Source organism: Lissotriton helveticus, chromosome 7 (genome assembly GCF_964261635.1).
Source record: "Lissotriton helveticus chromosome 7, aLisHel1.1, whole genome shotgun sequence".
Taxonomy (NCBI): domain Eukaryota; kingdom Metazoa; phylum Chordata; class Amphibia; order Caudata; family Salamandridae; genus Lissotriton; species Lissotriton helveticus.
Genome location: NC_136068.1, coordinates 1,293,651,504 through 1,293,674,275, shown reverse-complemented (window position 1 = coordinate 1,293,674,275; position 22,772 = coordinate 1,293,651,504). Strand labels below are relative to the sequence as shown.

At 46.4% G+C, this 22,772-nt stretch overlaps 1 protein-coding gene across 4 annotated transcripts in view; it reads right to left on the bottom strand.

Moving 5' to 3' along the window:
* Positions 1–22,772, bottom strand: part of UNK (unk zinc finger) — a 938,451-nt gene that overhangs the window by 731,227 nt on the left and 184,452 nt on the right. The window lies entirely within an intron of this gene.

Here is a 22,772-nt window from a genome sequence, read left to right as displayed (position 1 = left end):
TGTTATAGTATGCCAGGTTGAGTAAAAACGGGAGATCCTTCCTCCAACTTTTGTAGGATTGAGCCATACAGCAGGTGGCAGTTGTTACTGCTTCTTGGACTTATTTTGTCTGCGGTAAGATGACTTATTTCTGTTTTGTGCATACGACGTGGTTTGTTGCTGCCTGAAGGATTGCTGTTGCTGTGAGGAGTAACGATGGTTACCCTGATAGGACTGGTATTGCCTTCACTGATTATAGCCTCCTCGACTGGAGAAAGATCCACGGCCTCTAGCACCACCAAAAGGCGGCTTCCGAAACTGAAGAGTACAGAGAGATCTTGCTGTCTCTGTATCTTTTTTAATGGCTTGTAGGGCTTCATCGACATGCTGACCAAAAAAAGAGACTCGCCATCAAAAGGCATGCCTATTATTTTTGTTTGAACTTCCTGACGAAATGATGTGGGTTTCAACCAGCCCTGTCGCTTCAAGACAGCTGCACCCGCCAGTTGCATAAAGCCTGTAGACGCAACATACACAGCAGAATCAATCATATCAGCCGAGATTCGTTCTTCCTCTTGGAGGATCTTGAGCGCTTCTGCCTTGGAGTGCTCAGGTAACATGTTGATGTAGGGGAGATGTCAGACCACATCTGCCTATCATAACGGCCTAAGATGGCCAGTGAGTTAGCTGCATGGACAGTTGTGGCCGCCAATGTCGAAACCTTTTTTCCAATTGCGTCTAGACGTCTCCCATCCCGATCCGGGGAGCTGACAATGGAGAGGAGGGATTCCCTGCTCGGCGCTGCGCTGCTTGGGCAATAACTGAATCCGGCTTAGGCTGACCTATTAGACAAGCTGGTGAGTTATCCGGTGCCTTGTATTTCTTTTCAAGGCAAGGCAGGAGCGCCAGAATGGAGGCAGGAGTCTGCATGACTTTCAGTCGTTCCTGCCAAATAAAGTCAATAATAGGGATAGTTCACACTTGCTTCCTTGGCTGGTCTTTAAAATCGTAAAGGAAACAATCATCTTTCCTTGTTTCCATGGGAAGAAGGAAGCGTTGTGCTGCTCTTGCCATCAGAACATGAAAACCTCCGATGTCCACTGGAGGTGAGTCAACCGGAGCCGGAGTGGAAGGAGACGGCGTCTGTATCTGATAGTCATCCCATTCAGTATGGAGTAACCTATCATCCAATTCTCCCTCTTCCCCGTCGTCATCTGCGTTGTGTGAGTCTTCCTGATGATGTGACGTAGAAGGTACCTGAGAAACTGGTCTGGGCGTCCTCAACATTGAGGAAGATTGAGGTACTGGTGTCGGTGGTACAGAAGAAGCCGATTCAGATGGAGGAAATCGGCGATAATAGTCATTGAGCATGTACTGCAGATTGTTTAGAAGTGATAAATGCAATTGTGCCGTCCGGTTTGACTCTGGAGCTGGAGGATCAGTGTCAGGATAGTACTCCTCTTCTTGATCTACGTCTTGGTATTTAATGAAGAATACTGAAGGGCTCCTAAAAGTACGAAATCTGTCATCCTCTTCAGATTCATCCTCATCAGCCCCATAATCCAGTAACTGCTCGGGCAACGCAAGAGGAACTCTACTGGGGGATGTGAGAACTGGAGAGAGAACCTCCAAAGAAGATCCATGCCTATGAAGCAAGGAAGGCTCCGAGGTCGACGGTGGCAATGGCGTAGACAGCACCACAGATGTCTTTAAGGATGCTGTGGCTGCAGACGATGACCAAACTTGACGTTCAGTACAGGAAGATAGCAGCGTCGACGAAGCAGCCGTCGACGTAGTCACCGACGAGGCGGGCGTAGACAAGGCAACCGTCGTCGATGGAACCGTCGACCAGGCAATCGTCGACGAGGCGGCCGTCGATGAGGCAATCGTCGACGAGGTCTTCTTACTCTTCGGCGACGGTAGACTTCAATCTCTTCTTCGACAAGAAGGCAGTGACTGACGTGGTTGGTCAAACTGAGACAGACCAGCGTCGATGGCGAATAAGCCGACGACAGTAAATGTAAATGTCAAGGTATTTGTAGAGCGCACTGCTACCAAGCGGTTTCCTGGCGCCATTACTCATACCGCTGTGGAACCCTTCCTGGCTTTCCCTGTGAAGTGTCCACTCCTGGGCACCCCAGGGTGAAGCCAGGCATCCTAGCGCTGTTGGGGCCGGTGTGGAGGTTAAGAAAGCTATTGCCCAGAGTTGCAGCGTGGGGCCCATGATTAGAATAGGCACCGAGGCGAGAATTGTCAGGTCCGAGGAAATTGAGCCCAAGACCCGCCGAGGCGGGAATTGAACCCTGGTCCCGGGCCAGAACTCTGCATCAGGGTCTGCCGCTCTAACCATTGAGCCACATTCCTCCTCCACTCCTCCAGTATCATCTGAGGCTTCGGAGACGAGAAAGTAGCAGTAGATGTCATCGCGGCGACGGCAGGCTTCGTGGACGAAGATGTCGTCGTCGAGCTCATCGACGAGGGACGTCGTTTTTGAGGTAAATCTCTGTCAGAAACAGGTTTAGAAGCCTGAGATTTTACAGTCTTTCTCGGGGGTGTAGAGGGCAAAACTTCACCCTTACTAGGCGGAGGTGCCTTTTTGGAAGTGGAAGGCAACTCAGCACGCTTAGAGGTGTGCAGCTTAGCCCCAGGAGAAGTCAATTCCGTGTCGCTAGTCTTCTTCCTAGAGGTATCAGTTCTGACAGAGGAAACACTTCCAACCTCAGATAAAGGGTTATCCTGATCCTTAATCTTCTGTAGCCACAGAAGCAGACGTCCCTCTCTGTCCCTCAGAGTTTTTTGAGGGAATGTTTTACAGATCTTGCAGTCACTCACCTGGTGGTCTGGATACAAGTAATAAATGCATTTTTTGTGGGGGTCTTCAGAAAACAGCCAGAGCTTCCCACAAGACTCACAAGGTCTAAAGAGGGATATCCTAGAAAAAGACATCATGAATGAAGAAAGTTCTGAAGAAACCTGAGAAGTACTGAGCAGAGCTCAGGGAGACTCCCTGCACACGACGTGCGGTAGAAAATCTGAGAGCCTGAGCCTTTGGGGAGAACTATATATTTGGACTATATATAATGACCTGGACGAGTCATGAAAGTGGAAGATTTTTTCCTATTAACTTCTAGCTATTTTACTTCCTGGTTCTAATTAACCTATGATATGGCTATGTCATGCATATTTATTGCTATTTTTATGTACCGTGGGACTCCCACTCCGACGACAGGGAATGATTCAAGCATGTGAATTTATGAAAGATACCCTAATGCTGGGGAATTTTTGGTAATCAATTATGGCAAGGGTGGACAGGAAATTTAAAGAGCTCAACAGGGACCCACTGTACATAGAAGACAAGTCCTGCCAATTTCCTGGTAAACCACGCAACATGGAAAAGGGCGTTTGCCCACACAACGGGAGACGCCCTCTCCTGCGAACAAGGAAAGCAAGTGTCTTGACTGTCGGGAAGAGGGTCGCAATAGGGTTACTAATCAGTGGCAGATAGCCAAATCAGTAAGTTTATTGTCCCTCTATGATAGACATCACTGGGAGGAAGTGGAGGCCCTCATACAGCACCTTCCAAAGTCTATATAAAAAAAAGGGGTTGAGGAATTTGTAGCAACCATCAGGTGTGCTCTTGATGCAGCTGACCCCACAAACCATAGTTTCAACAGTAGAGTCCTCCTCCGCCGTCAGGCATGGCTTTACAACTCCAGTTTAAAGCCATAGGTGCAGCAACATCTTCTCATTGTCCTATTAAATGGAGAACAGCTTTTGGGACCCGTATAGCCAAGAATGTAGTTATTATTTAGGCAGACACTTATCTCTATGTCCATGGTTGCAATACAATCCTCGGCTCCAATGGGGTCCTTTCGTAGGCACCAGGTGAGGGGGGCAACAACACAACACCAACAACCCAAGCACGGTCATACCACTGATAGCAGCAGGCGTTCCAGGACGATCATACAAATAAGGATGAGTCATGGGTGGCTATAGGCCGATCAATGGTAAGAGGCAGAGAATGAGGTGGCTGTAGCAAAAGAGCCCCCACTGCTAAGCGCGACTCCCCATCCATCCCCCCTCAATCATTAAACAGGTGTTTGGGCAAAATAACAGATTTTAACCACCATTGGACAGATTACGTTGGGTCAGTTGGTTCTAACAGTAGTCCATCAGGGCTACTGACTCAAATTCCAGACATCACAGCCTCAGTCAAGACCATCTCACTCTTTTTGAGGAGGTCTCAGCCTTGCTTCAAAATGGTGGAATACAACCAGTACCCTGTCGCCAGCCAGTCGAGAGAGTCTGCTTGCTTTACTTCTTCAGTCTAAAAAATCACTCCACCCACACTAGATCTGAGGTCACTCAATCAATACATCCTATCAGAAAAATGTCATATAAACCATTCTGAAGTATGTCATCCCACTACTTTGGCAGGAAGACTTCATGACCGTGCTAGATATCAGAGATACATATTTCCACATCACCATCCACCCAGCCCACCACGAGTACCTACAATTCGAGGTACGTGGACAGCATTACCAGTTCACACTACTACCCTTTGAGGTTACTACAGCCCCAACGTTCTTTACAAATTGTTGGCAGTGATGGCTTCGCAGAGCAGGCATCCATGTATTTTCAGTTTAAATTACTCGATCAAGAGCAGCAGCAGACAGAAATGTCTAGCACACACTCAAGTCAAATCAACTTTATTTGGTCATATTAAATAGACCACAATGGTAAAATCAAGGTGCAGACAAAGTACAGGCACCAAGTTCAAAGCATGATGTAGTGCTGCAAAGATAATACATCTGCCATTAAAGTGCTAGAAATAAATGGATTAAAATGCAACGCAGCAGTAAATAAGGGAGGCAAGATTAAAATGAGTTCAAGGCCACGAGGCACAAAGGGGTCCCCTTATGTACAGAACTATCACTGCGATTTCCTTGCCTTGAGCACCAGCCTCAAAACTGAACAAACAGTATAGATAATCTCTGATCCCAGATATTGTAAAAAGTAGAAGGCTTCTATGCAGTTACGTAAGTAGTGCTTAATTAAAAAAAGGTTTGAGAACCATAGACTTGTAAGCCGAGTAAAAGGTGCAGAAAAACATTACATGTAAGGTGCTTTGTGATGTCACCTGATCGCAGGGGCACAAGTGACCAGTCCTTAGACTGTGGAAAAGTAACCAATCTATGACATATGTTATGGCAAAACCTGAGCAAAATAAAGTGCTGATAGTGCTGTGCATCATACAATAGGAATGGTTGAATGCTGACAGAGGGGAGTGCGGACAGCTTACCCAATCTCTCTTCTACCAAAAATGTATGGAATGTATCCCTAAGTGTTCTTTTGGGTAGTATGGACAAGGATCTTAAATAGTCTTCAAAAAAGTTCAGCCTGCCCAGGGCCACTGTCATGTCCTCAACACCCTTTATCCACAGAATATCTAGGGAACATAAGAGGGACCGGCAGTCCTTGATTAGCAATCTATTTAAAGAGAGGGCCTCATTGACCCAAACCATACACCACAATAACAGTGACCGGGTTCTTAAAAATCCTCGAGATGGGTAAGCCCTAGCTCCCTATGAATGAGGAAAGAGGTGATGGGCGGTGGTTAACCCAATAGGCGACGTGTAGGGATAATGTTACTTACCCAGTAAGCATCTGTTCTTCGCATGTAGAGCTGTAGATTCACATGCTTTGCATACTCCTGCCACCTAGTGTTGGGTCCGGATGTTTGCAAGTCCTTCTTCTTCGTATAAGTATTCCTAGTCACAAGGTAAGGTGACTATTCCTTTCATTGATAGTGCGTATGGTCATCGACTCCATTGTTAGATTGTTTTCCCGCAAGAGGGTGAGAATGGAGTAAGTAAGTGTAGTATAGAGATGCGTATGAATGTATAATTAAGAACTGCAACAACTACAGGTACCCGGTGAGGCGCATGTGAATCTATAGCTCTACATGCCAAGAACAGATGTTTACTGGGTAAGTAATATTATCCGTTCGAGGCATGTGTGCTGTAGATATAAATGCTTTGCATAGACTACAAAGCAGTATACTCCCAAAGCGGTGGCTAACCTGTAGATGGCGCAATTGTTTGAAATAGAGTTTTAAGTACTGCTTGGCCAACATTAGCTTGTTGATGATCTACACAATAGTGTTTGGTAAATGTGTGTGGTATAGACAATGTAGCTGCCTTACATATACACAGCTAGAGGAATGTTACCTAAAAAGGCCATAGGAGCCCCTATTTGGCGAGTGGAATGCACTTCAGGGGGTATGGATAAAGTCCTTTTAGGGTTAGCAAAGCATGTTTGAATGCATTCAACAATCCATCTAGAAATGGGATTGCCTTTGTGAGGTGGACGAAAATGCAACAAACAGTTGTTTTGTTTCGCTAAAGTCTTTTATCCTATCTATGTAGTACAATAAAGCTCTTTTTACATCAAGCGTGTGAAAAGCACATTCTGCTCCAAAATCAGGTTGAGGAGAAAACACAGTTAACTCAATCGATTGTTTTACATGAAAAGCAGAAACCACTTTGGGGAGGACTTTAGGGTGGTGCGGAGAACTACCCTGTCTTTGTGTAGCTAAAAGAAGGGTTCTTCCAATGTAACACCTGTTAATGTGGTTATTGCGATGAGGAAAGCAACTTTCCATGAGAGAAACTGCAAAGGACATTTGTGCAATGGTTCAAAAGGTGGACCCATGAGCCTTGTAAGAACAATGTTGAGATTCCATACTGGGGCAGGAGGAATCCTTGGTGGTATTACCCTTTTCAAACCTTCCATGAAGGCTTTGATTACTGGAACTCTAAATAGTAACAAATGTTGCCTGTTTTTCAAATGTGCAGCATCTGCTGCCAGGTGCAAACTAATAGATGTATAAGCTAGTCCAGTTTGCCGTAAATGATACAGGTAATGTTTTGTATAGAAGCATCTAGAGGGTTTATTTTGCTGGTATTGCAGTAGACCACAAATCTTTTCCACTTTGCTGCGTAGCAAGCTTTGGTGGTAGGCTTTCTTGCTTTTTAGAATATTCATACCGTCTGGCGGTAGATTTAAATAACCAAACTCTCTGACTTCAGGAGTCAGATTGCTAAATTTAGTTCTGTGGGATTTGGATGTATGATTTCTCCAGGGTTCTGTATGAGGAGGCTGGAGGTGAGGTGCAGTTTTTGATGTGGAACTAGTGACAGCTCCAAAAGTGTGGTGTACCATGGTTGACGGGCCCATGTGGGAGCTGCTAGAATTAGTGTGAGGGATGTTCGTCTGAGCTTCTGACCCATACATGGAATGAGAGGGTGGAAAAGCGTAGGCAAATGTCTGACCAGTTCATCCATAGGGCATTGCCCTTTCACAGCGGGTGTGGGAACCTGGAGCAGAAGTTTGGGCATTTTGTGTGGTCGGCTGTGGCGAACAAGTCTATTTGTGGGAATCTCCATTGTTGAAAGTATGGAAGGAGAACTTGGGGGTGAATTTCTCACTCATGAATTTGGTGTCTCCTTCTGCTGAGGAGGTCGGCAATTGTTTACTCCTGGGAGGTGTTCTGCCAGAAGATAAATCCTTTGATGAATTACCCATCTCCAAATGGTCTGACCAAGTTGTGACAGTTTGAGAGAGTGAGTCCGTCCCTGCTTTTGCACATAATACATTGCTGTCATGTTGTCTGTTCGGACTAGGACAGTTTTGCCTATCAGGTAAGTTTGAAAAGCTTTGAGCACTAGAAAAACTGCTGGAAGCTCTAGATAGTTTATATGAAGATATGTGTGCTTGTTGCGCCACAGGCCTTGTATTGTGTAATCGTGGAGATGGGCACCCCAAACTGTTAGAGATGCGTCTGCTGTGAGCACAATCTATGGAATAGGGTTGATGGAGGGCCATCCTTTTGATAAATTTTGTGGGTTCCACCACTGCAGAGAGCGATGGGTACGGCTGTCTACCAACACTAGATCGGCTAATTGACCCTGTGACCGATTCCACTGACGTGCCAAGCACTCTGGTAGGGGAGGCATGTGAAGTCTTGAAAGGGTGCAATTGCGATGCAAGACGCCATCATTTCCAGCAATTGCATCAATACTCTAGCTGGTAAGGCTTGGTTGGACTGAAACTGTAGTATTATAGACTGAATGTTGTGAATTCTGGCTACATTGGGAGAGGCTAGAACTTTGACTGTCTGGACTGGCTCCTAGGTAAGATTGCATCTGCAAAGGCTGCAGGCAATATTTTTTTGCATTGACTGTAAAGCCCAGTTGATGAAGTAGGTCTATTGTCATTTGAGTATGTCGCAGACAGTTTTGGTAAGTGCTCGCTTTGATGAGCCATTTGTTTGGGTAGGGGAAGACGTGAACATGTTTTCTCCTGAGATAAGCAGCAACTACTGCCAGACATTTGGGAAATACTCTGGGCGCTGTCGTCTCTCCAAAGGAAAGTACTTTGAATTAATAATGCTTGCCTGCTATCACAAATCTGAGATATTTGTGATGAGCTGGGTGAATAGGAACATGAAAATATGCATCGTTTAAGTCTAGAGTAGACATAAAATCTGCCTTTTGTAAAAGTACATGTTGGAGGGGTACCATGTGAAAGTGTTCTGATAGTGTATATTGATCCACAAAAGGTCTTAAGGAGCCGTCCTTTTTGGGAATCAGAAAATACAGAGAGTAAACCCCTGAACATTGGTATTGTACTGGAACCGATTCTATAGCTCCTTTTAGAAAGTTTTTGCACTTCCATTTCGAGCAATTGCACATGTTGTGGGGACAATTTGTGAGAGCCAGGTGGAATGTTTGGAGGATTGCAGGTAAGCTCCAGGCAATACCCATGTTGGGTAATTTCAATCACCCATTTGTCGGTTGTTATAGATTCCCAAATGGGGAGAAATTGTTGAAGTCTTCCCCCAACAGGTGTGGTATGTTCAGGGGGAAGCGTGGGTAACTCACTGCTTATTATGGGAAGGTGAGTTACAGGGTGTGTTGCCCGTACCCCTACTTTTAGAGTTGTTCCCTCTATAAACTCCTCGAAAATAGCCTCTTGAGGGAGAGGACTGATTATTATTATTTAGTTGCTATTGAAACATCACAACTTTGTTTTCATTGTGCATAATACATTTGAATATTTTCGTCTGAGAATATATATTACCTGGGCAACTTCATTTTCTTTTTTGATAAAAGAGCATTTGAATGTTTTCTAATTGAAGAGATACTGAGACATAAAGAGCCCATTTGCATATTTAATATTTATATGGTGGCACAGCACAAAATAGCGCATAAAGGAGTTGGTTGTAAGTGATATTCAGTTCATTAGTGAGTGCTGTTAACTCATGTGCAACAATTTACAGAGTTCGTGAGTGCAGTAAAACTTACGTCTATGATCTTATAGCGCAAGATAATTGTGAGACAAAGCTCAAGGGATTTTTTGCGGTAGCATTTACCTTTGCTGAAGTTGCTTTTGTGTGGTTTTTAACCTTTTCCTTTACAGATCTCCTTCCCAGCTGTTTTCATCCTAATTACCCTTCCCCCGCTTGATCACTCCAATACGAAGCCAGAGTTGAAGATATCGAGGTGGATTTATTGTATCTTCGCGTCCAGATCCCGAGGAAGGAAGCTCACCCTGACAGGTCTGAACCCCGCTCGGTAAAATGAACGACAAAAGGAGCCTCTGTTTGAAGGGAACTGTAGTGCTCCCATGGATTTGGCCACTTGTGTCCTTTTTCATTTTTTCTGATGCCTGATCGACCTCTGTGCGAAAAAGATGTTTCTTAACATATGGTGTGTTTAGAATTAATTGTTGGACTTCGGGCTTAAACCAGTATATCCTTAACCAAGCATGTCTCCTAAGTAAAATGCTAGCATTGACCTCTCTAGCCGCAATATCAGCAGCCTCTAGAGCACATCTTATGGGAGAGCTGGAAATTAGTTTTCCCTCATTTACCAAGTCTTGTGCTTTAGTTTTTTGCTCATCTGGGAGATATTAGAGCAACTGCTCTATTTCATCCCTGTGTGCCCTTTCATACCTGGCTAAAAGTCCCTGAGTATTTGCAATGGGCCAGTGATTGGCAGCTTGACCAGCTATGCGCTGGCCAAAAGCGTCTATTAACTTGGACTCTTTATCTGGTGGAGGTGCGACCCTGATGTTTGGGAATTAGCTCGCTTACAAGCATTCAACACTACTAGTGAATCTAATGGCAACTGGCACTTGATAAATACTGGATAAGTTGAGGAGGCCTTATACATATTGTCAACTCTAGGAGTAAAGAGCATGCATGCAATGGGTCTTTAAAAATTTCGTCAGCGTGTCTCATCATGCCCTTAAAGATAGGAAATGTTTGTGACCTATGTGTGGATCCGGAGGTCTCAAACAAAAAACCCTCTTCTAATGATTATTTATGCAGTGCCGCCCCATGGTTTAAAAAAAAAAATTATGTTGTTTTTTTAGAGTTTTCTATAGCGCAAACTAGACCCGAGACATTGGGTATCAGAGATCTTTACATGTGCACCAGATATGTTACATTTTAAGTGATTTGTCCAGAATCACAGGATGTTGAGCGTCGTTGTCGAGAATCAAACCCGATTCCATTGTACAGCCCCGGCAATGAGTTCTTGATAGGATACATTGTCATCTGGGAGAGATGGCTGGGCAGGGTAAAGGTCTGGGTCATTATCTGCTGGAGGATCAATTAAGTAATCCGTCCATGGATCTACTGGTAAATGGGTACCCCCCCATCATCAATATCATCATTATCATGGTGAGATTGCAGAGAATCCTGAGGTGTGATTTGCAAAGGATTTGAAGGTGTAGAGGGGGTGGTGGAGGGGATGGTGGTGGTGGATGGAAAGGACTGGTAGCAACAGACTTCTTTTTTAAAGGAATCTTATCATGAGTGTTCTCACCAGGGAGCTTGTATTTCTGAGGTAGTTTACTATGAATACGGCCTGTTTCAGGGTTAATATACAGTCTCTTGTTTGGGATCTTTTTTCGGTGGAACAATGTCTAGATCCGGATCCGAAGGGGCATCTTTTGGTTTCGGTTTCGGCGCCGGCGTTTTCAGTGTCAGCATGGGCTGGCCTTTCAGTACGGAAGATTTCGGCTCCAAAGGCCGTTTTGTTTTCGGTGAGGACTTTGGTTCCGAGCCGGATTTGTGTTTGGAACTGAAGGGCTTCGGTTCCGATGAGGATTTTTGTCGACTCAGTACCGAGCCGGGTGTTTTGGAGCCTGGCCTGAAGGCGGAGAGTCAGAAATATAGTCTCGGTGACGACCTTGGCCAGAAGGCAGAGGTGGTGCCGAAGCATTACATTTTTTGTGGGCGAGTTGGTGGGGCAAGGGGTCTTCCACACTCACGTCAACTTGTCCCTGCGGCAGTTCTTCGGCGTCGAAGTCTATCTGCATGGAGAAGGCTATTCCTCCTCTGCCGCTGATGCACCAACATCTTCTTGACCTGAGTCTTCACCAAAGATGACCAGCGTGTCTTCAATGCTTTGACACTGCATCTCTTGACGTTGAGCCAGACAATCGCAAAGAGTTTTGTTAGATTGAAATGATCTGGCAGCGTTGCAGTCGTCTTCTTTGTGCTCTGGAGACAAGCACAAGTTACACATTTTGTGTGAGTCAGTGCACAGATACTTCGTGTGGCACAGAGGGCAGAATTTGAACAGTATCCGTTTCATTGACGGAGAGCTGACCCGAAGCGGTTAGGCCTGAAGGCCGCCCAAGAAGCTTTCCGATCGAAAAATTGACCGAAACGATACGCGAAGTGGGAAATGCATATAAAACAATACCGGCAAGGATAGAGAGGATTGCGCGTTAAGGGGAACCGAAGAACGGTTTCGAACTGGAGTGCAGCAATACACGTCTGAACCTGGTGGCGAAAAAAAAACAATCGAACAATGGAGTCGACGACCATGCGCACTATCACCGAAAGGAGTCGCCGCCTTACCTCGTGACTAGGAAAGACTTCTTTGAAGAAAAACAACCTGCAAACATTCGAAACCCAAAACTAAATGACAGAAGTATGCAAAGCATGTGTATCTACAGCACACATGCCTCAAACATGTATTTTCAGAAATCTGTAATGGTGATAACGCCTGAAAGCCCAAAACCTCTGTATCATAGGTAGCCAACCCTACGCAAAAATAGCCGGCAAGCAGCCTTTTGCTCAGTTTCATAGTTTGATAGCAAAAGAAAAGACTATGTTAGTATTCCTTGTTAACTGATTTTATCTGTTGTCTATCTGCGAGTGTCAGGACCCCCTAAAAATTATAGGTTGCCCCCAGATATTTGAATTTAGTCACATGTTCAACATGGGTGGCCTGGAGCTTACAGACAGGTCTCGGGCCCCACCTATGGCTGGACATTACACAAATATTCGGTAGGGTTGATTTTCATGTCTAGCCCCTCCATAAGGGTGCAAAGTCATCCAAAAGACGCTGCAATGCTACAGGTGTACACACATGATGACAATGTAGGTATATAATGGGGCTGGTATTGGGCACTTTCCAAATCTGGGGCATGTCCCTGCACCTTAGAACTAAATCCCTTTTCAGGTGGTTTTATTTAGAAGGAGAATAAGAATGGTGGAAAGATTCACCTTTGCCTGACACCCCTGCGCACCCTAAATATTTCGGAACCCTTTTCTATAATTTTCTCCAGCTCACTACCCTCAGCAGCAGACCTAGGGTGGATGTGAAGTGAGGCCCTTAACTCTTTGAGGGACTTGGAACAAGCTGCATCAACCCAGCCCCTGATCCTACCAGGCCCACATGAGTCCCCCTGTGAAGCACACATGACACTACTTCTGAAAGAGTGCTGAATGCATCTTTGACACTGGCTGCTTTGGCCTCGGCTTGGCAGTTCGGGCTGGACTGTTCCCATAAGGAACAGGGTCAAGACTGATTTGCACTTGGCTGGGTCCAAACTGGGGTGGTGTTGTGAGCAAAAGAATGATGGATTAAACCCAGATTCTTGTGACTGGGGGTGAATGTTTGCATTGTCCAGCATTCCGTCCATTAATTGTTTCTTTTGCTTTGGCCTTGGCCTCTAGACAGGACTCGAATAAAGCATGATTGTCCATCACCAATTGAGATGTAAAGGTTTCTACATTTACAAACTCCTATTTAATGGAGTGCCCTTGCTCTTGTTTGCAGTAATACCAGTAATCCTCCTAGAACTACCTATCAGCACCTCTGACGCAGCGACGACGACGGAGTAACGTGTTTCGACGTCGAACGCCGTCATGAGGCGACAACTGAACACTGCGCCTCGACGTTGATCGCCAGTGTGATGACGGAGTGGTGTGCCTCGACGTCGATCGCCGGGGCGATGGAGTGATCGGTCTCGATGTCGAACGCCCACCCGGAGCCGACGGAGACCTACCTCTCCACGTTGAACGTCGCCTGGTTGACGTCAACGGAGGAAGGATTAGTGACTTACCTGTAATCCTAGTTCTCATCCAGGGGTATACTCATCAAAGTCATAATCTATGAATAATCCCCGCCCATGTGCGGGATCCCTGAGAATATAGAAAATATATATATATACATATATATGCATATGTGAAAACATATACATGCAGCCTAAAATATTTCCAAAATGGCAAAGATGCTGAAATTACATAGGTTTGCATAGTAGCACCTATACTCTCTCAACCCCTAAGGAAGAAAGAGAGCAGTAAACATTTGTCATAGAACAATGCTTTATTGCCATTGAAAAACCTGTAATTGCAGGCCTTTGCCAGTAGGCTGCAGTAGAGTATAAAGAAACAAAGAAAACTGACACCTTGCCTTTAAGGCACTTGAGTCGGCGTACCGTGCCTTTAAGACCTGTAGGCGACCCCCTGCTCCCATGATGCACCACAGGTGGCAGTAGGTCAGTTCTTTTTGGAGGTGCATAAACACCTGAGTAAATCCATAAGTAACATACCATAACTTAGCAGTAATGTTCTTCTGGGGAGGTGGGTGAGTCGCTTAGGACTTTGATGAGTATACCCCTGGATGAGAACTAGGAATACAGGTAAGTAACTAATCCTTCTCATCCAGGGGATACTCATCAATAGCAATAATCTATGAATAGATTAGCAAGCCCATACCCAGAGTCTCGCGGACGAGCAATCAAGTATACAGGAAAAAATTAATCAACATCACATTTATAATGCAGTTATGCAAACAAATTCCTTAAAGAAGCATGTCCCACTTGGGCATCGGCCTGTGCATCTGAATCTAGGCAATAATGGCGGGTAAAGGTATGTACTGAACGCCAGGTAGGCGCCTTATAAATCTCAGATATGGGAATGTTGCAAAGGAGAGCTGTAGTAGAAGCTTTCCCTCTAGTAGAGTGTGCTTGAGGTTTGCCCTGAAAAGCTTTGTTAGCTAATTGGTAAAACAGAGCTATACAGGAGACGATCCATCTTGACATTTACCTTTTTGAAGCTGACAGACCAGTATTAGTTGACCCATAATTAACAAAGAGCCGGTCAGACTCCCTAAGTGGAAGAGTTTTAGCCAGGTAAAATTTCAAAACCCTCCGGAGATCTAGAGAGTGTAAAGACCTCTCCGGGGGAGTGGTTGGTTGAGGAAAGAAAGTAGGCAGAGTGATGGTCTGATTGATATGGAAATCCAAGACCACCTTGGGCAGGAAGCCTGGATGTGTTCTCAGCACCACCCTATTGGCATGAAACACTGTGTAAGGTTCCTTGCAACACAGGGCCTGGATCTCGCTCACCCTGCGGGCGGAGGTGATGGCTACCATAAAGCAGCTTTCCAGGTCAAGTGCTGCAAAGATGCCTTATGGATAGGCTCGAAGGGAGCACCCATCAATTTGGTAAGTACGATGTTAAGCTCCCAGGGAGGAGAGGGGGACCTCACTGGTGGAAACACTTTAAGCCCCTTTAAGAAATCTTTGACCACAGGCATGAGGAAGAATGAGGTCTGAGAAGGAGACTTCCTATAGGCTGTTATTGCAGCTAAGTGAACCCTGATGGAGGGGTACTTCAGGCCTGACCTTGCCAAATGCAATAAGTAGAGGAGAATCACCTGCTTCTGACCTTGGAGTGGATCAAGAGAATTGTCCATAAACCAAAGGTAAAATCTCTTCCACTTGAAAGCATAAGACTTTCTAGTGGAGGGCCTCTTTGCCTCTTTAAGAAAGTTCATGCAGTCAGCTAAAAGGTCTAGGTGGCCATATTGGATGACCTCAGGAGCCATGCCGTCAATCGAAGGGAAGGAAGGTTGGGGTGAAACACCCTCCCCTCGTCCTTGGTCAGCAAGTCTGGGCGGCTGGGCAGTCTCCGGTGAGAAACCTCCAACAGCTGGAGGAGATCTGGGTTCCACCACTGGCGTGGCCAATGCGGCGCTATCAGGATCATCCTGGTGTTGGTCCTGTAGAATTTCTGTATCACGGCCGGAATCAGAGGCAGGGGAGGAAAAGCGTAAAGCAATGTCTGAGACCAGCTGATCAAAAGTGCATTCCCCCATGATCCATGCTGGGGGAATCTGGACGCAAATACGGGGCTTTTTGCGTTTGCTAAGTCTGCGAACAGATCTATGTCTGGTACTCCCCATTGTCGAAACACTTCCTGAGCGACGTCTTTGTTGAGCACCCAGTCGTGCGCTTCTACGAATTCTCTGCTTAGGCCGTCCGCCTGAACATTCAGGATTCCTGGGAGGTGAACTGCCACGATGGAGAGACCTCTCGCTAGAAGCCAGCGCCAAATGGATTGAGCTTCCAGAGACAGAACTCGTGACCTTGTGCCTCCCTGCTTGTTCAGATAGAACATTGTTGTTGTGTTGTCTGTCTGAACTTGAATGTGGTTGGTGCGTAGAGACGGGTAGAGGGATTTGAGCGCCAGATAGACAGCTTAGGGCTCCAAGAAGTTGATGAGGTAGCTTCTTTCTACTTCGGACCAGAGACCTTGTACCTGAAGCTGGTCCATATGAGCACCCCAGCCGTGAATTGAGGCATCTGTGACCACTGTCTGCGATGGAGGTGACTGATGAAACATGACTCCTGCAGAAGATGAGAACGTTTCATCCACCATCTGATGGAGTCTCTGGCACTTTGGTGGAGAGAGACCTGACCCTCCCAGTGACCTGATCTCGGAGACCATTGGTCCTCGAGTGCCTGCTGCAGATGCCTCATGTGAAGGCGCGCATTGGGCACAACGTAGATGCATGAGGCCATCGATCCCAGTAGCGACGACACTTGTCTGGCTGTAGGGTTTTGGGTGTCTAACAGGATGCGGCACTTCAGAAGCATTGATGATAACCTCTCCTCTGAAGGACACACGTTTGGCTCTGCAGAGTCCAGAGATGCGCCCAGATAGTGTATTCGTTGGGTGAGATGGAGTACTGACTTTTTGTAGTTTACCTGCAACCCCAAGGAATGCATCAGGTTGCGACAGTAAGAGAGATGGCTCTGAAGCAGAACAGGTGTGGAGCTTTTCAGGAGCCAGTCATCTAGGTAGGGATAGACGAAGATCTTCCGCCTGCGGAGGAAGGCAGCCACCACCGCCATGCACTTGGAGAATGTCCGTGGGGCGGATGTGAGGCCGATCGGTAGCATTCGATACTGGTAGTGGTGACGGTTTATCTGAAACCTGAAAAACTTCTGATGCTTTACTGAGACAGGTATATGAAAGTAAGCATCCTGCAGGTCGATGGCACACATCCAGTCTCCCTGGTGAAGGAGTGGAAAGATCTGGTGCAGGGCTAACATACAAAATGTTTCTTTTCTGATAAACCTGTTCAGCAGGCGTAGGTCGAGGATAGGTCTGTACTCTTTGGCTACTTCTCGTTTTTGCACTAGAAAGTAGCGGGAGTATACTCCCTGATTTCTTCGCATGGGAGGGACCTCCTCTATGGCCTTTTTCGTGAGAAGAATAGAAACTTCGTCCTTCAACAGCTGACTTTGAATTCGAGGAAGGCGCTTGAGTTGAGGGGGGAGGAGACTTGAACCTCAGCAAGTAACCATACGGCACAGTACTCAGCACCCATTTGTCCTTTGGAATGGTTTTCCACTCTTCCAGGTGACACGCTACGCTCCCTCCCACCGGAGTGGCGAACGGTTGAGGAGGAAGCAACGACTCAAGGTTTGGGAGGCTGCTTGGAGGTGGACTGTTGCTTGTTGTTATTGCCTCTGCCTATACCACGGGGTCTCTGCTGGAACTGAGATCTTTGCTGAGTCTGGGAGGACCACTGAGGGGTTTGAACCTTCTGTTGGTACGACCGCTTGTCGCCCTGACGGAAGCGCTTCTTAAACTCCTTGCGTTTCTCCAGACGCACAGCCTTGACAGTGTCCATCTCAGCCTCCATCTTGGTCATATCGTTGTCAGCGTGAGCACCAAACGGAGATGAACCATTGAAAGGGAGGTTTAGTATCTTCTTCTGATCATCAGGCTTTAGGCCTGTGAGGTGCACCCAAGCCCAGCGTCGTGAGCAGACTCAATGGGAGTAGCCATGAGCGGCGAAATCGAAAGCATCCGCTGCAGCACTTATTACTTGATTGGCTACAAGCCCTCCTTCCTGTAGGATTTCGGTTAAATCCTGCCGGTCTTCTTTGGGAAGCTTCTTGGTGAAACGTGAGAGTGTCCCAGAGAGATCTGTCGTATATCCCGAGAAGGGCAGAGGTACTGGCAACCTTCAGGTATGACGCTGAAGTGTTGCACATCTTCCTCCCATACGAGTCCATTTGTTTACTATCCTTCTCAGGAGGCACCGAGGAGGAGGTGGAAGCGGAGTAGGATTTCATGGCTGCCGCCACAATGACTGAATCAGCTGGTGGATCAGTCCTGAGGAACAAGGGGTCCTCTGCTGGAGCCTTGTATTTTTTGGCGATTCTGGATGGTACAGAACCCTGCATCGCAGGAGTAAGAAAGGTGGCCATAGCCGGTTCCTGTAATCCAGGCACCAGAGGTAGCAGCGGTCTGGGAGCTGTCCGGTGATGCAGGGTATCAAAGATGACAGACGTGGGAACCACCGGGGTATACAAAGATGTTAAGTTTCTTTGCCCCCCTACCCAGAACATCTGTAAATGTAGAGATGTCATCTATGGGTGACACCCGTGAAGGCGGTGTCGAGGTGAAGGTCGGTGAGTAGTCCCAGACCGTAGATCTTATAGACGAAGACCATGTAGGCGATCTTGTGCGCCTTCTCTTATGGGGCCTGGCGTGATGGCGGCTGTGCCGACCCCTGGACCTTGACCGACGTCTGGAAGGCGATCTTGGCCTGGAAGGTGATCTTGGTCTGGAAGGTGATCTTGTCCTGGAAAGTGAACTTGGCCTGGCAGGAGATCTTGGCCTCCTAGGGGGAGACTTCGAAGGTCTGCCCGGAGTGCTCGTCCTTGGACCAGATGGTGAGTACATGCGGGAGTAATCCGAGTCCGGACTACTGCGACCACCACATACAGCACCTTGCGGACGGCGAGGAGACAAACTGCGGGATTTCCCTTCCGCAGATTTGGGGGGTACTTCTGGAGAGATCTCCATAATATGCAGTCCAGGAGCCGATGACCAGTCCCCTGACGATGCTCTGGGCCCGGAATCTGACTGCCTTGGGGACTCCGCAATACCTGTGACCTCTTCTCTCGACGTCGAGTGCTTCGACGTCGATGATCTCGGAGTGACCATCGGCGGTGAGTGAGTTCTCGATGGTCTTGACGTCGATCGTCCACGACGATGAGGTGACCTCGACGGCAACCTTCGGAGTCGAGTTGGTGATCTTGACGTCGATCTGCTAGGACGCCGAGTCGACGGCGAGTTGCCATGACGTCGTATCGACGGTGATGTTCCACGATGTCGTGTCGACGGCGACCCTCCATGGTGCCGGATCAACGTCGATCTCGACTTTGAGTGGTGGGATCTCGACAATCCTCTCGATGTCGGCACGCCAGCCGGCGGCGATATGTCAGCCGTCAGTACTCTTGACGATGATCCCCTCGAGGGCGGCGGAGAGTATCTCTACGTCGACGGAAGCCTCGACGTCGATGGAGACTATGTCCTATCAGCAGCCACAGACTTCGAGCCTGAAGTGTGGTGCCTCGACGCCGAGATGGTGTTCCTGAAGAGTGTCTGGGCCTCTTCGACGGCGACTTCGATGGTGAATCTCTTCTCCCCTTCCTCTTCATGGGGTCAGGAGAAGTGGAACGTCGCCGTTTTTGGTCTTGCTTGCTGGAAGACTATGTCCTGGGGCCTCCATGGCCGCCCACCTGATGACTCTTGTCCTTTTCCAACATAGCATGGAGTTTTATCCATTCTCTGTCGCGCAAGGTTTGCCTGGAGAACTTCGGACAATGGTGCCACTGGCCAGGATTTTGTGTGGATGTAAGGCACACAATACACACCGAGTGTGGATCTGCCAGTGCCATTTTCTTGTCACAGGAAGGACACTTCCTGAATAAAGTTGGCATTCTGACTGGAAGAAATCAGTGGAAGTCCACAAAAACAGTAGCAGAAGCCTTTAGAAACCAGAAAACGTAGAATTTTCTGAATATTTCTCTTAAAAAATCAGTTTTAGTCAAAATTTTGAGGAGCTCAAATTCCAGGATCCTCTCAGAAGGAGCCGGAAAAAAGAACTGACCTAACTGCCACCTGAGGTGCATCATGGGAGCAGGGGGTAGCCTACAGGTCTTAAAGGCACGGTACCCCTACACTAATGGCTTAAAGGCAAGGTGTCAGTTTTCTTTGTTTCTTTACACTCTGCTGCAGCCTACTGGCAAATGTCTGCAATTACAGTTTTTTCTATGGCAATAAAGCATTGTTGTATGACAAATGTTTACTGCTCTCTTTCCTCCTTAGGGGTTGGGAGAGTATAGGTGCTACTATGCAAACGTATGTAATTTCAGCATCTTTGCCATTTTGGAAATATTTTAGGCTGCATGTATATGTTTTCACATATGCATATATATGTATATATATGTATTTTCTATATGCTCCGGGATCCCGCACATGGGCGGGGATTATTCATAGATTATGACTATTGATGAGTATCCCCTGGATGAGAACTGATACCTTCGACGACGATTCCTTTGAAGTCGAGTGATGATGCGCGGCATCAAAGTCTTCGACGTTGTTTTCTTCGTCGTAGGCAGCTTCACTGTCGATCCAGATGCCGAATGAGAACAGGTCAGGACTTTTCTCGACGTCGACCGGGTTCTTTTCTTCTGCTGCCAGGAGACCTACCTCTTTCAGAGACTCCATAAAGACGAATCCTCTCCCTCTCCTTGATGGTTCTCCTTGACAACTTCTTGTATTAGTGGCAGTTGTCTGAAGAGTGAGACTCAGGGAGACAGAGGCTACACACAGGGTGTGTATCAGTCCTGGCCTTCTTCTTGCCACAGGAAGGGCAAGGGTCGAATAAGGAAGGCATTTTTGATAAAAATAAACCTTTTCTGTCACACAAAAAAGGCAGCACTTGCACTCTACTGCCAAAAGACATCGAGTGAAAGTGAAAAAATCGAAGTTCAAAAAAGAAATTTTTGACAGAAAGTCAAATAAGGCAAGAGCTGAAAATCCAGGGTCCTGACTAAAGGAGCCGGAAAGAACAACTAACCTAACTGTCACCCCTCAGGCATGATGGGAAGCTAGGGGTCATGGCTGCCTTAAAGGCACGGTGCCAGTTTGGTTGAAAATGCTTTCTTTTTCTATGCTATTGGTTTACAGTGCAGCCTGTAGGCTAACAAGGTCTACTTTATTTGCAGTTTTTATGCTATATGAGTGTTTTGCTCATTAGAAAACAGAGTTCAAGTGCTACTTGCCCTTGTGTGTTTTTATATGTTTGCAAATACAGTCTTTATATGGGTAATTACATTGTTTAGCCTCCTATTGGGAGCTGCATTGGTATGAGAAAAAATGAAAAATGTATATACATATATGTAGAGCTGTATATACGTGATTTCCATATATAATTTGTATATATTATTTCCGGGGTCCCCGCACATGGGCGGGAATATTCAGTGCTTATGACTATTGACGAGGATCCCCTGGAAGAGAAAATCAATTCCAGACCCTGGCCCCTTACCCACAAAAAAGGCAGGGAATCTATTCATAGAGTTGTAGTGATTTGCCAACCACAAATTAAACATCATCAAATTGTTACTGTTGCTGCCAAATGGGAAAAATTAAGAGAAGGGTTCCTTTTTCAAACAGTTATGCCACACACATCTTTGAGGTCAGGGTGAGGAGATGAACATTGAAGTTGCCTTCCCAGATCATACCAAACTCCTAGCGTTGAAGTGGTCCAGATCAGGGTCCAATTTTGACAGGATATATCTTCTATCCACTGTTGGACTACTGTTGTAGACGTTCACAATACCCAGTCATGAACCCAAGGAGAATTCCAGACCCGAAACCTGATAAAAAGATGTATCTGCAATAAACTAGAAGAGCTTTCCATTGACAATAGTTGATATGTAGGTAGCCAAGTCCCCTTTTGAATGCCCATAAGAGGAAGGAATAGCTGGTAGGTGGAGTGTTCTGAACCTGTTAAAGTGAGCAGACAAGACAACCCATGTCTCCAGCGCACATAGGATTGAGGGGTGCTCCCCAAGTCAGTCCACATATGGTTCTCAGATTTCTTTTTGATGTCAGCCAGGAAAGAAGAACTTGGCAGTATCAACAATTCCGAATAATCCTACCAGGTAGTTGAGTGACTCCAACTCGTATTGCGGTTGAAGCCAAATAATCGAGTCATCAGGCAGATACAGATTGGAATTCCTGTCCCCTCTGAGTGTCATTGAGGTTAGGATCTTGCTGTGGATGAGAAAGTGTGGTAAGTCCACACAAGAATCCGAAGGCTGTTATTGGAGATGGATACAGGGTAGGCATGGCCCAGGAGAGGGGTACCTCCAAAGGTAGTACAAAAGCTGTGGTCATGCGAGAGGGGTATGGGGGTGCGGGGGTTCTTTTACAAGCTCCTTCTTGAGTTCATGTACTAGAGATTGTGGAATTACTTGTGGTCTGCTGGAATTGTGAAGTAACTTCTGAGGAAATATCCTCTGCATTCACTCAGATAGCTGTCAATGGTATTAATAGGGACTTGTAAAATTCAGAGCCAATGGAACCTCTCAGAATACAACCAGCTGGTGCACTATGGCTGCTTGAATCCAAAAGGCACAAAGCAGCAGACAAAGGTCAAGCACAATGGTTCCATATATTTACAATCTTGGATGGTGCAACCACTTCCAACATCCGCTGCTCAGAGATGTATGAAGTACAACAATAGAATAACCAAAAGAGGAAGGTGCACTCGAATGAAGTCGATCAGAACAAAAATTATTTTGTAAATTTCTTCTTTATTCAGAATATAGGTTCTCTGTGAGCAAAGGCTGCTTGGAGTTGGTGCAAGTGGGTTTGGATAAGGGGGTGGTAGCACAGGTAAACATTCAAACCCCCACATAAAAAGGGTATAATTGAGCTGCCAAACGGAATTAGACAAATCTGGGGAGGATCACATAGTGATAGTAATGTCACTCGTCCTTTTGCTGGGTTTTCCCTAAACTCAATGAACTCTAGATGTGTAGAGTTGGTATGTCTTGTACATGCAGCTACCCCAAGCAGTTTCCAAAAAGTACTCCTGTTGAGGATATCGTGTTTGCCAATAGAAACGTAATGCGGAATAAACTCGAGTTTATTTTTTGGGAAATGTTAGGTGCGTGCCACCTGCTGCATTACTGCTTTTAAAGTCTTGACTTTGCAAGTCCACATGCTCAGCAGGGCTATTGAAGTCTTCACAGAGGAGGGATGATGGATGGTGACGACTATGGGCCTTTGAAGGTCTGAACAAGAGTATTCTGTACGAGGATGA